General features: G+C 42.3%; 1 protein-coding gene across 4 annotated transcripts in view; it reads left to right on the top strand.

Annotated features, from left to right (window-relative positions):
• The first annotated feature begins 367 nt into the window (after positions 1-367).
• LOC120821460 (leucine-rich repeat and fibronectin type III domain-containing protein 1-like protein) overlaps positions 368-12474 on the top strand; it is a 107669-nt gene continuing 95562 nt past the window's right edge. For 3 of the 4 annotated variants that reach the window (XM_040180039.2, XM_040180031.2, XM_040180004.2), the window contains exon 1: positions 368-1663. The gene's annotated coding sequence lies outside the window, so the exon portion shown is untranslated. Of the gene's footprint in view, positions 1664-10791; positions 10861-12474 lie in introns of all 4 variants that reach the window. The other variant, XM_078105033.1, reaches the window with a different exon arrangement.

Genomic DNA, 12474 nt, shown 5'->3' with positions numbered 1-12474 from the left:
TCCTGCACACAGGGTTGCGGGGGGGCTGGAGTCCATCCCAGCCAACTTCGGGCGATAGACAGGGTACAACCTGGATTGGTCGCCAGCCAATCGCAGGGCAACACAGAGACATACAACCATTCACACTCACATTCACATTCACACATCTACGGGCAATTTAGAGTCCCCAATCAACCTGATCCCCAGAGCATGTCTTTGGACTGTGGGAGGAAGCCGGAGAACCCGGAGAGAACCCACGCAGACACGGGGAGAACATGCAGACTCCACACAGAAAGGCCACTGGGCGGAATCGAACCCAGGACCTTCTTGCTGTGAGGCGACAGTGCTAACCACCACGCCACCGTGCCGCCCTACCGGGTGCTTCTCCAAGGCAAATGCGCGCGGGGTAGCATTACGCACAGCCGTCATAACGGCTCCACCCGTTATTACCAGCTAATCCCGGAGCAGCGACTCTTCACCGGGCGGAGCAACGCACGGATTCACAAGGAAGGACACGCACACGCTCGGGGCAGGACACCAAGGCGCACCGTGTGAAAGTAAACTGCAGGAGGGGACGAAGGTTTGCCGTGGCGGACTAGAGAGAGAATGGAGGGCGGAAAGGCAGGAATAATTCGAGGCTGGTTTCTGGATTAATCATCTTTGTTGTGACCTATAACGCCTCCATCCGTAGGCTACCACCCACCGGGCAGCACGCCGTGTCCAGCCTCGGGCACATCGACGCGGCGAGACGAGAGAGGTCAAGACAAAGTCACTTCTGTGGTTCAATTAAGCGGGGGGAGAGAGAGAGAGAGCGGGGGGTGGACGACCCATTGATTCTGCAGGGGGTGGACGCGGCTTTCCGATTGTGCACATATGTATTTCACTTCTTACCTTGAAGGCGGATTATCAAGTAGCCCTCCAACGAGAATGCTTACTATCCAATAACAAAGTGCAGATCGAATGCAAACAGCTGTGAGTAAGTGAGACGGGAAGCTGGTGCAGGAATGACAGCTGCTGGATGGCAGAGCAAATAGCGTGTAAAGGGGAGTTTGCGTGGAGACCGGCAGAGTAGCACCAAAAAGGACGACTGCGCCCGGTGCTTCACAGACCCTTGTCCTCACTCTCTCCGGACACCGATTACTAGAGATTTTTTTTGTTACTCCCAAACGCTTAGGGTATTTCCTTAAAATATCCGATCACCGGAGTCTTGAGGACAAGGCTGGATCTCATGTGGAGACCAATTGGACGCACAACGCGGCGGCGCGCCGATTTAACGGCGTTTCCATCCACGCTCACACTTCTGTTCCAGTAGATTGGCGGCGTGCACCGGATTTCTGTTGGGGTTTTGTCGGCTGCCACAAGACGCACAGGCCTACCCGCAAATGGGCTTTTAATGCAAACTCAACTGGAACTAACTGAGACGCATCGCTTGCCCCGCCGCCGCCGCCGCTCCAGGAGCCCCGCAGCGCGACCGGCGTTTCCCGGTGCCGGACCACACGTTCAGAAAGTGGATATGATTTCTTGTTTGGTTTGAAAATTGTCTGACTGCGAAGAGGATTATTTAACGTAGATTATTTAATTTTGTGTCTGGAGTGGAGTTGTTCCCCTGGCTTCACATTAAGAGGGGTCCCTGGAGGAGAAACCGCTTCTACCTAAACGCTGAGGAGGAGAGGGATGCGCGCAGGTATGCCAGTCTCTTTAACTACTTTTCCCATTTTTCCTCCCGCTGTCACCGTCTGCTCTGTGTGTGTCCTCTCGCTTGTTTGTGCCGCAACATTAGTGCGAGGTTCCTTTGCAATTTTGAAAAACAAAAAGCCGATTGACTACACATAGCAGGGGAGAGAGGGAATGGGGAGGCAAGGCAGATGGGGAGATAATGGCGCTGGTGTTATCACCCCATCCAAGAGAGATATGTCTTCTCTACAAAAGATGGAAGAACTGGGGAGACGCTGAGAGGTAGGGGGGGTGTAAAGCACGGTAACTGTGAAGAAATGGGTCTGAAACGGAACCGAGATGAGCAGAAATGGGATTAAATATCACAGGAGGAGATGGGACAAAGATGAGTGTGAGAGTTTAGAGGCGAAGCGGTGATGCGGAGGGGGGGGTGTGTGGAGGAAAAAGCCGGGGGGAGGAGATTGTTGCGACCTATTACATTTGGGAGAAAGCAGACGGGCTAGTGGAGCATTGGGGAGAGCACAGATGGGAGAGGAGGGAGACAGCAGGGGATTATAAGAGGCTGGTAGTGGGAGAGGGCAGAGGAGAGGGGGCTGATATGGAACGCAGAAGGAGCAGAGAGGAAAGGAGATAGGCCGGGTGATAGGTGAGGTGTTTAGGAGGAGGAGGAGGGGTGTGGTGGGGGCAAGACAGGTGAGATGGATGACTGTCAGAGTGGTGAGTAAATAAAATAGGAGGACAAGACAAGGTAACGGCATGGAATAGACAGACAGTCGCTCTGGGAAACGACCACCAAGACGTTGGCGAGGATTTTGAAAAAGTGCAGGTGTTGCAGCTGGTATTAAAACGATCCCTTAAGACAGGAACAGCAGTATGCTGGAGGCCAAGTGTAGAATACCCTGGAAGTGCTACGCTGTAGCAACTGCATGATATTATCCAACGGACCGCTGCGTAATGGTCCTTGCTGCACCACGGAAACAGAAGGAGAGACACAGAAAGCTGCACACAACCAACAATTTTGTTTTCCCCGTCAGCTCACAAGGTCCACTTTAACTGGTGGATATTGTCACATTTTGATGGGGTTCTGCAGTGGCTTTAACGCCCGTAAAACACATGTAAATACATTGGAGTTTCAATTCGGTTGTGCACTCAATTTGTCCTGCCAGGTCCCTACATTTGTTTACCAATGGATCAGGGGATGGATCAATATTAAATGGTTCTTTCCTATTGTATATTCATTCTCATTCTGTCTGGACGTAATAGGTTTTTACACGGCTTACAAAATTTGGAGAGAAAGATTACGTTTTAAATGGATTTCAGATTTCTTTAATCATGACCTCATTTGATCCGTTGCCATTTTCTACAAGATATCCACAGTAAAACTGTGAACACTGACATAAGATTTTAGAGCCTCAAACTAGCAGACACATCCAAAGGAGATCGCAGGCTGACCTTTCTTCAAACAGACACAGAAATACATTCAAATAAGGCTCATGTGTAATTAGTAATAATGGTAGATTGGATTGTAATGGTTTCCGACTTGATTCTCTACATCATCTTGGTTACTGACATTTCTTTCAGTCAGTGTGCCGACATGCACGGTATTCCAGGTTATAGCTGATATTCTGCTCAAGGTCTTCTTTGAGAGGCACTGCTCATGCATCTTTACAGAATCCCACTCATGAATACCACTATACATGAAAAAAAGAAAACTTCCACACTGCCATGGAAACAGACTTTACACTGGCATTAAAAAAAAAATAGAAATAAAATGTTTGAAGTGCCTCTGGGATACATTTTTTAAATTTATTTTCCCATTGTATAATCTTAAATATTCCCTAAAATAAACCCTGCAAGCAAACGCTAATAAACAGCAGTTTATTAGCATGTTTTCAAAAGCATTTCTGAACATCATGTTGTAGCAAAGGGAGATTTAAGATTGAACATACAATGTGTAATGATGTAAGTGGCCACACTTGTGAAGTCGCTGAATCAATGAAAACATTGAATGAAATATACATTCATGCGTAAACAAAGCTATTTGACTTTTATTTGAAAAAAAATATTCTATGTCTCTTATCTTGTATGTAATCCCCCTTGTTTGCTTGCTCATATCATAGTAAACAGAGGACTACATCTAAATGAATTTAAATAGAATTCATGGATTTACATTCACGTATTAATCTTGTTTGTCATTACTGTGTGTTACAATTTGATAAGCATGTCAGTTACATATTACATACTACATATATAGTTCAAATGTGATGACTAGTCAAGGTCTGCCAGACCGCTTGGAAATATTGTCACTTTCAAAATATACTCATTTGGCTTTTCCGCTGAAAAATGCAAAGATTGAAGACGCTATTTTATTGTCTACATCAGCGATTCCCAAAGTGTGGGCTGCGAAGGTACTGCAGGTGGGCTAATTTTCAATTTTTAAGTTTGAAATTAATATAAAATTATTCATGATGCGGCACATTAGTCATGTGAAACATTAGTTGATGAACCACAAACAATTTAAACGGACATATTAATAAAACAATAAGGCTCTCGCTCGAAACGGCTGCTCTTTTCCGCCTGTCGTTGTTCAACAAATGGGGCGCCCACTTCTAGTATTAAAGTAAATATGCCGCATTTTCCGCACTCCAAGGCGCACTTAAAAGCCTTTAATTTTCTCAAAAAACGACAGTGCCTTATAATCCGGAGCGCCTTATATATATATATGGATCAATTGGTTAATCGGTTGATCCATACTGCTTGTACGCGGCGCTCAAGGCGCTCTGCCAAACATGCCAAAGCTCGTCTACGACGGCGAGATGATGAGCGGCGCTCAAGCGTGTGAGATAAGGAGCTTGTTTCAGGGCGCGTCGGAGAAACAAAGCTGTCGTTCTCACCGAGCACTTCATGAGATTAAAGAACGAGAGACGGCGCCCTTTTCTCTACAGTAGCTGAACCATCTTAACAGGGAAAATAAGTTATTCTAAAAGCAGCCGAAGATTTAAGGCGTGGACGGCGAGGGGACGTCGGGAGCGGACGCACCTCGCGGCATCGATCGGACCCTGAAAGCACCGTCTCCACCTTACTGTCAAAAAGAACAGCGAGCGCGAAGCAGAGATTCTCCTCGCGAGCAATGAAGTTCACGTTTCGCAAGCGAGCAAATACCTCGCGGAGACTGACTTTTGCTCGCGGAGACGGACTGTTGCTCGCGGAGACGGACTGTTGCTCGCGGAGACGGACTGTTGCTCGCGGATGTTTGGTTTTGGTTAAATTCTTAAGGTCATTTAATCATTAGGTTTTGATCAGAGTTGTGATTAAAGGTTTGGGTGGGCCGCGAAAGATTTTCAGATTTCAAATTGGGCCGCGGCATTCTTGACTTTGGGAACCGCTGGTCTACATGATAAATATGAAGCTGCTGCCAGCAGCAGGTTAGCTAAACTAAGCATACAGACAGGATTCAGCTTAAAAGGTAACATAGTTCCCCATCTTAAGTCAGCCAATTACCATACCTACAAAATATCAGGTATTAAAATGTGACAGATCAATATACTGTAGGTAAAAACAAACTTTTGTGAAAGTGGCACTTCATGATTGATCTGGCTTATTAAGTTTTAGACTGAAGGTTAAAGAAGATATATATAAATGGAATAAGAAGGGCCACAAAGTGAGGGAGAAAAATTCTTTCAACACTGCAATCACACAGTACCAGTGGCAGGGCCCTGCATTTTCTACCTGGGTCTTCTGTACCGTCTCACAAGCATTGAATAACCCAATAACCTCATTATGACGCCACGTTTGTTTTGTGTAAACGCCTTGTATTCACATTAGCATCATGTAACATTTTATTACATGATGTTAACACCTACAAATGTACTATCAGACATGAATACGAGAATGGCGGGTTGCTGCATAATTAATGGTTAATGCACTCCGTCAAATAAATGTAATTACCTCAATGACGAGAGCAAAAAAACAGTCGCGTTTATTTACAACAAAGCATGACAAAACAATCCATCACAACTGCGGCACTAAAGAGCACGGGCCTTCACATCCGAGGCAACGATATTAACCACATAATAAAAACCACACGATAGACAAATTAACATGCTACTGCAGATGTTAAAACACACAAGCAGTTCACTTGCCAAATGCTGCTCACTGTTTACAGACAAAATGCAACCTGAACTCTATATACAAAGATCTGCCAGCTAGCATTCTGTTTACAAAAGTCACACTGGCCCAATGACCAATCAGGGGACACGTTAATGCTGCGCGGTACCTTTACGAATGAAGCCCCCTAGGTGCCACTGGTACGTCAAAGAATACAGCCAACATGTCAAACTCAAGATCTGATTGGATGAAGACCATGACGATCTACAATATCGTCTCCGTATACTTCTATATGGATCAGATTATACTATAATCTGCAAAGCATACCTAGAGAGCCCCAGGCCTCTCCTGCATAGAGACAGAAGGGGCTGAGTCGGGTTGAATAAAAGCTCTCTTTAAAACAAGCTGCACTGTAAGCAGTGCTGCAGGCTGAGAGCAGAGCTACAGAGGAAGACAGGAGATGTGCGATGAGAAAACGAGCTAATGGTAAGAATATTTATAATACATTACTATACGTAGTGTATTTACAGTAGGCTTAGCATGCTTAAGTGGCCCTGACTGCCTCAGTGAGTGCAGCAGAGGTAGCCGGTTGATGGGAGATAACGTGAAAATTGGAAAGGAAGAGTCTCCTTTAAAGGAATACTCCACTACTATTTGTTCACCAATCAGCAAAACTATACAACATCAGTTTGTAGACTCTTATGCTGCTCTCAAAGTGTCATTTATTCAGTGATATGCTCACTACCTCCTAGTTACCAAACTTACTCATGCACTTCTGCAACAGTCACCTTAGTCTGTGAGAGTGCTGTTTTCTTTCTTTTGATACGTTTTGGTTTTTGTTGAATGCTGCCCACGTTTACTTCAATTCATCAAGACATTTCTCAGTTTTCTGAATCATTGTTTTGCTGTGGGGGGCATGCAAGAAATAACTCTTCAAGAATACACGGTCACTCAGAATGAGCAAAAAAATATTATTTTGTGGGTTAAAAACTCCTTTAGCAAAACTCGTACTTTTGCAAAAGCTGAAAAAAAAAAGTTTTGAGCCAATCTGTTCGCCCGACAACTACGACTCCTTACCCCCCCCCCCCCCCCAATGAAGTTGTGTTGGGTAAAAGAAGAAAAGAGGAAGGCTTGATTCTGGGGGGAAGAAGGCTATTTAGTTTGTGAAAACACGTGGGCTGTCAACAAAATTCTATGCGATTAATGGTCAAGATTGATGCAACATTAATGTTTACTTCTGTAAGTAAATCGGAAGTTGACCGTGAAAACAAAACGGCCGCTAGTCAGTTACATCGGAGAAAGAAAACTGACGGTAGCTCAAGAAAGATGGAGCTTTTTGCTTTGGAAGTAAAACAGCGGAGAACTGTGCAGAGGAATTCCCCCATGTGTCAAACAGAAGGGGATGAGTGGGAAACGGACCACTTAAAGCACCGCTATGCTAAACTAGCTGCTAGGCTAAGCTAGCTGGAAGAGTTGCTATTCCACTCCGTGAAATTCTGCCTCCAAGATCAAATGTGTGTAGTTTTGTTTTTAAAATAACAGTAACAATTAAAGAACAGTGTCTCAAATACACGTTTTCTAAAGTGATTACTCATTACATATAAGATTTAGTCTTCAGGAAGAAGAAAAACAAACATTAAAAACAACATTGCAACAACAACAACATTCATTAATCGCCATTAATCAAGATCAATGAATTTCAAAATGTGCGATTAATAAGTTAATTTTTTGTAAATCTATTGACAGCCCCAGAAAAAACCTGAAATTACACAAGAACATTTATCCAAAACAATACAACACCGCCTTTATTAGTCAAGTTGTATGATGAGTAATAATTTTAAACCCTGAGTGGAATGGGCTGTGATATTCATGTGGTTCTAACTCCTCAATGGCCAAGATGATTCCTCCTCCTAGTGTGAGAAACAACATCCTTGCACCTAGCATCAATAAAACCTTTTTTTGGCTGCATCTAAAATACCTTTCATTCTGTCATAATCAGATTGAATAATGAAGTTTAGCAGAAGTGTAAATATGGAAGGGGTTTAGGTCTAACTGATTGATGTGTCGGTTTCATATTTGTGGGGAAATGATGTATGGATGTCTGCATATAAAAGTGAGGCACACACTGGGGTGTTTCTGACTGTCACTATTTATTTGTAGACATTGTTTTTTGTGTTGGGAAGTTGAGAAGAGGAAATGCATGGAGCAGAGCGGGAGGACAAAGAGGAGAAGAAGGAAAAGACAAGGACATGACATTTTATGAGGGACTATTTCACTGGAAAGGAAAGGAGGAAGGAATCAGAAATGAGAGAAAAATAACAAGAGAATACTTCATATAGAAGCGCTAGGTGTTATGACTTTGATGTGGTAACTCGCTGTTTTATAGCTTAAATGTCCAAAATATGTCGTCATGATGTACTCATCGCTGCAACACGCTGTGTCCACTAAGGTAGAGGCTCAATTGTCTACACATTTAGTGTGTCTTTGTGTGTGTTGGTGTGCATTTGCGTTGCAACAGCTTCTGTTTCAGTGGCGCAATCCCACCTCGACAGGGAAGAGCGGCTAAGAGATGCTGCTGTAAGACGGAAGGGGGGAGCGAGAGGTGAAGGGAAGGAGGGGAGGCTGCAGCCAGGAGAACGAGAGGGGCACGCGGCATGCTGAATGCCAAGCAGCATAGTATTAGAATGGTGGAAGGGGGGATGGTGTGGTGGGGCGGGGGGGTGTTGAGCAGGCAGATGGAGGAATATAGCACCAGTCAGCTTAACCACAGCATCATGTAAGATTCCAAACTCCATCCCCGGGGAATTATTTTGTTCCTTTTCCTTTACCCAGTAGCACATTTTGCTGAGTGTAGACTAAGCCCAGAGCAGGTTTTACAGATTTATTTAGACTAATTCAAGGAAAGTACACTGTTTTAAATGTTAACCAATAATTTACTGTACATTTTAGTTACAACCAGTCGATAAAGAAGTCTCCAATGTCTCAAGATCAATTTTCTTTTCTTTCTTTCACGATTTCTAATATTCTTTGATAAAATTGCACTTACGTATTGTAAGTCACTTTGGATAAAAGCATCAGCTAAATTACATGTAATGTAATGCATAATGGAGGTTAGAATGATCCACAACCGGGTTACAGAAGCCATTCCAGTAACTTGTGTTCCCAAGTTTTGTAGGATGAGGAACATATACATATGCCTCATCGAGTATAGATACCTCAATTTTAATAGCCTTAAAAGTGTGGCATGAGGGAGGAATTTAAGTGCTGAAACTACATCAGCACTTATATTGTAATTCAGGCATGTGAATAAAAGTATTGCATTTGACATCATGATCACGGTATTAAATGAGAATATTTTATGACCATAGTTGCCCACTTGTACTTAATTACAATATAATTTGTGTTACGGCTTTAAAAGGTCATTCTACCGTTAATGCATATTTACTGCATAGGTGTATATGATAATGTTTGTTCTTGCAGTTCGAAGCAATGACTAATAGAAACCTCTAAATGTAGAAATGAGTGACTAACACCAGTTACCTAGTTTACTTTTTAGAAGAACTTGTGCAGTTGCTTTATAAAGAAAGCCATAATCAATTATTTTATGCATAAAGATTTTTTTACTGAGTGCCACTTTTACAATGTTTCCTGTGCATTGATTGCATGCAAATGGCATTGCAGTAGTTTGGTTTTTAATATTGCATAATATACTCATTTATTTGTTTAAAAAATAATCATCAACCTGCGACGGCGGTATAACAGCCCTGAAAAAACAACATTGTAGTGTATTAGTGACAATTTCCATTGTGATGAACATAATGAGTTTGTGTTTAAACAGACTTACAGAACCACAAGCGTCTGACAGGTGGTGCACAATTTATGAACGAGCCATGGCAAGAATATTGTGTTTGGTTTGAAAACCAGCCCAGCTTTAGTAAACAGGATCATTGTTTATATGACTAAGACTTTTATTGTGAAAGGTAAGAAGGAAAACAGTGAGGCTGTAATGTGTTGCCGTTGATGACAGAAGTAAGCTAGCCCGCAATTTAGCAGTCAGTCATTGTTGTCAATTTAACTTCAATAACACAAGATTCAAGATGGGCCAGATGGGTGTGATATTTTTTTGGGGGGGAAACATCATTTTTCAAATCTGTCAACGAGATGAAAAAAGTGCTTGAGTGTAAGTCAACCAGACATGTGTGGATCATGATCATGGATAGCACTTGTGACAACATGTAAAACAAACTCAATGTGAGACGGTAGACACAACCACTTGAAATAACGGTGAGTAAACTTTTCTGAGTTAGATAAAATGGAATGTACAAAAATTTGTTTTCAGTCTGTTATGAACACAATTTATTTTTTGTATTCTGTGACATGAAAATAAATTTTGTATGTCTGCCATTACTGGTATTTAAAAACAAAATCAAAAATAAAATTTTGCAGTTACAACTTTCGAAATCTCCACCAAAAATCCACCATTGACCGCGGTAGTTTGAGTACTGAATGTCTATGTTGTATTAACGCTGCAGCACTGTTAAGTAGTGTTTCTTTAAGTATCCGCACAGCTACTGGGAGTTAATTAGTAACTAGTGATGAGTATAGGGCTCTTATTTTATTGAGTGATACATCAGTGTGCAGTTAATACTTCAGCAGCTGTTCCGTTTCTGAGTGAATTTTCTGTTTGTATTCATGTGTTTACGTCTAATCGACCTGTCCGCGCTGTAATTGTCTTGGTCCGGGGTGACAGAGCAGACCTGACAACACCCAGATAGTGCGTGGAGATATATTGAAGAGGAGTGTCTGTTCTCTGCTCTCTCTCTCCACATCTATTAATCTTGACATAAGCACCATTGTGTGACGGATGGATGTCTCTCTCCATCCACTCCTTTACCTCAGTTGAGCTTTCACACGCAATTTTGACTACCAATCGCTTCTCTTCATCTTCCTTCTCGTTGCTCCCTTCATTTTTTTGTAATTTGTCTTCATATTCTTTTAACAATTATCTTTCATTCTTCTGTTGTTTCTCAGGAAGGGCTTTATTGCTGAGCTGTGCAAGACTGGGTGTACTTGAATACCTTGTACCGGTGGTTTGTGTTTGTAAGTGTGTGTGTGAGTAATTTCACTTGATGCACTCAAGACATTGTTTTATTCTTATTTGGTCTAACTTGTGGAACTCCCTGTTGTTTTTGTCAAGTGCACTGGAGGGACACAACATACCTTTACCAATCAAATATAAAAGAGTCCAGGGTTAACCAAACCAATTCATATTTGTTGAGAGTCCCCGAACATATATTAATATGTATAATATCCAAGGACGATTGAGCCCGAGTCTTTAAATCTCATGGCAGGGGCCAACAAAGCATGGATGGGATCACAACTTCAGCAAAAATACTTAAGTTCATCTGCTGACAGCATTTGTAGATTCCAGCAAATATGTTAATATATATTTTCTGTCTGCTATTTAATTCAAACCATCCTGTACGTCGCTTACTTGCAACCTTAATTTACTTTAGAGTAAATTTCAGTGTCCGCTGCAACAATTTCTCCCCCACTTTTAACACCTGCCATCCTGGAATGCAATGAATGATTGGTTAAATAAATTACCGTAAAGTAGATCAGCGTGTAATACCTGTTTCGCGATTAAATCTCTTCTTTTTCTATCAATCCTGCAAATTGGCTCGATACATGACCTTCGTGATGGTTGATGTTTGCCAGAGTGCCGGCGGCAGCCCACAGTATTACTGGCAATCCCCTGTAGCAAACAAATTGAAAAAAAGTCTGTGTTGCAGGATGAAAATAAACAGTAGCCATGGTAGACATTTCCACACGTTTCATTGGTGAAATGAATTGAATTTGCTGATAAAAAGAAGAAAGTCTGACAGAAATGCATTAACCTTTCAGTTGGAATACCTCATCCTCACTCTTTCTGAAGTGTATAAGTACACTGATATTTGTGAACAGTGTTGGCTGAAAGTACCCTGTGGCAATTGCCAATTTAGTCTATTTTAAATAATATGTTTGAAATCAATTTTCATTGTGGCTGAACAAAAAGACATTCACGTTGGTTTTGCTGAATTTGTCTTTTTCCCAAGTTCTAAAGTGATTTCAAATCAGTCGCCACAGCTTATCAAGAGCATTAAGCAGCATTTTACAGTGTTCATCAGCCCCAATCATGCTGCTGATTCACATTTTTTTATATATTTTGTAATTTATAGTATGAGTAGAACACATATAAAATTCAATTTTTGCTTTTAGACAGAAATAGTTCTATAAGCACTGCAGTACTGCCCAGGTGTGTGAATGCACTTCTATCACACAGCTCAATACACAAATGCTCACAGGGCTCGTGGAGCTCTGAGTTGCTTTCACAATGTCGACATTATTCCCCTAATCAGTGCCCACTGCAAACAGCATTACAAGTGAACACACACATTAATGAATGCACAGAGCCCGTCTCTTATAGAGGACTTCCTGAGCCCTTCCGTCATGGAACGTTTAACATTAAACATGATGGGTTGCACGCTCCTTTTGAATGCTGTCTGATGCACTAATGGAAATACATGGGAGTAAGTCTCCCTGAACGCATTTGTATCTGCACCTTCTCAGAATTATAAGTAATAAACTCCAACCTTGTCATGTTTTGTCAGCTGCTGAAGGGACGGTCGAACCCTCCGCCCCGATGTAGCCCTCTCAGCAGTTCACAAAATTATT

This window comes from Gasterosteus aculeatus, chromosome 1 (genome assembly GCF_964276395.1).
Source record: "Gasterosteus aculeatus chromosome 1, fGasAcu3.hap1.1, whole genome shotgun sequence".
Lineage (NCBI taxonomy): Eukaryota > Metazoa > Chordata > Actinopteri > Perciformes > Gasterosteidae > Gasterosteus > Gasterosteus aculeatus.
Note: the sequence above shows the minus strand (reverse complement) of the source record. Positions and strands in the feature narration are given on the sequence as shown.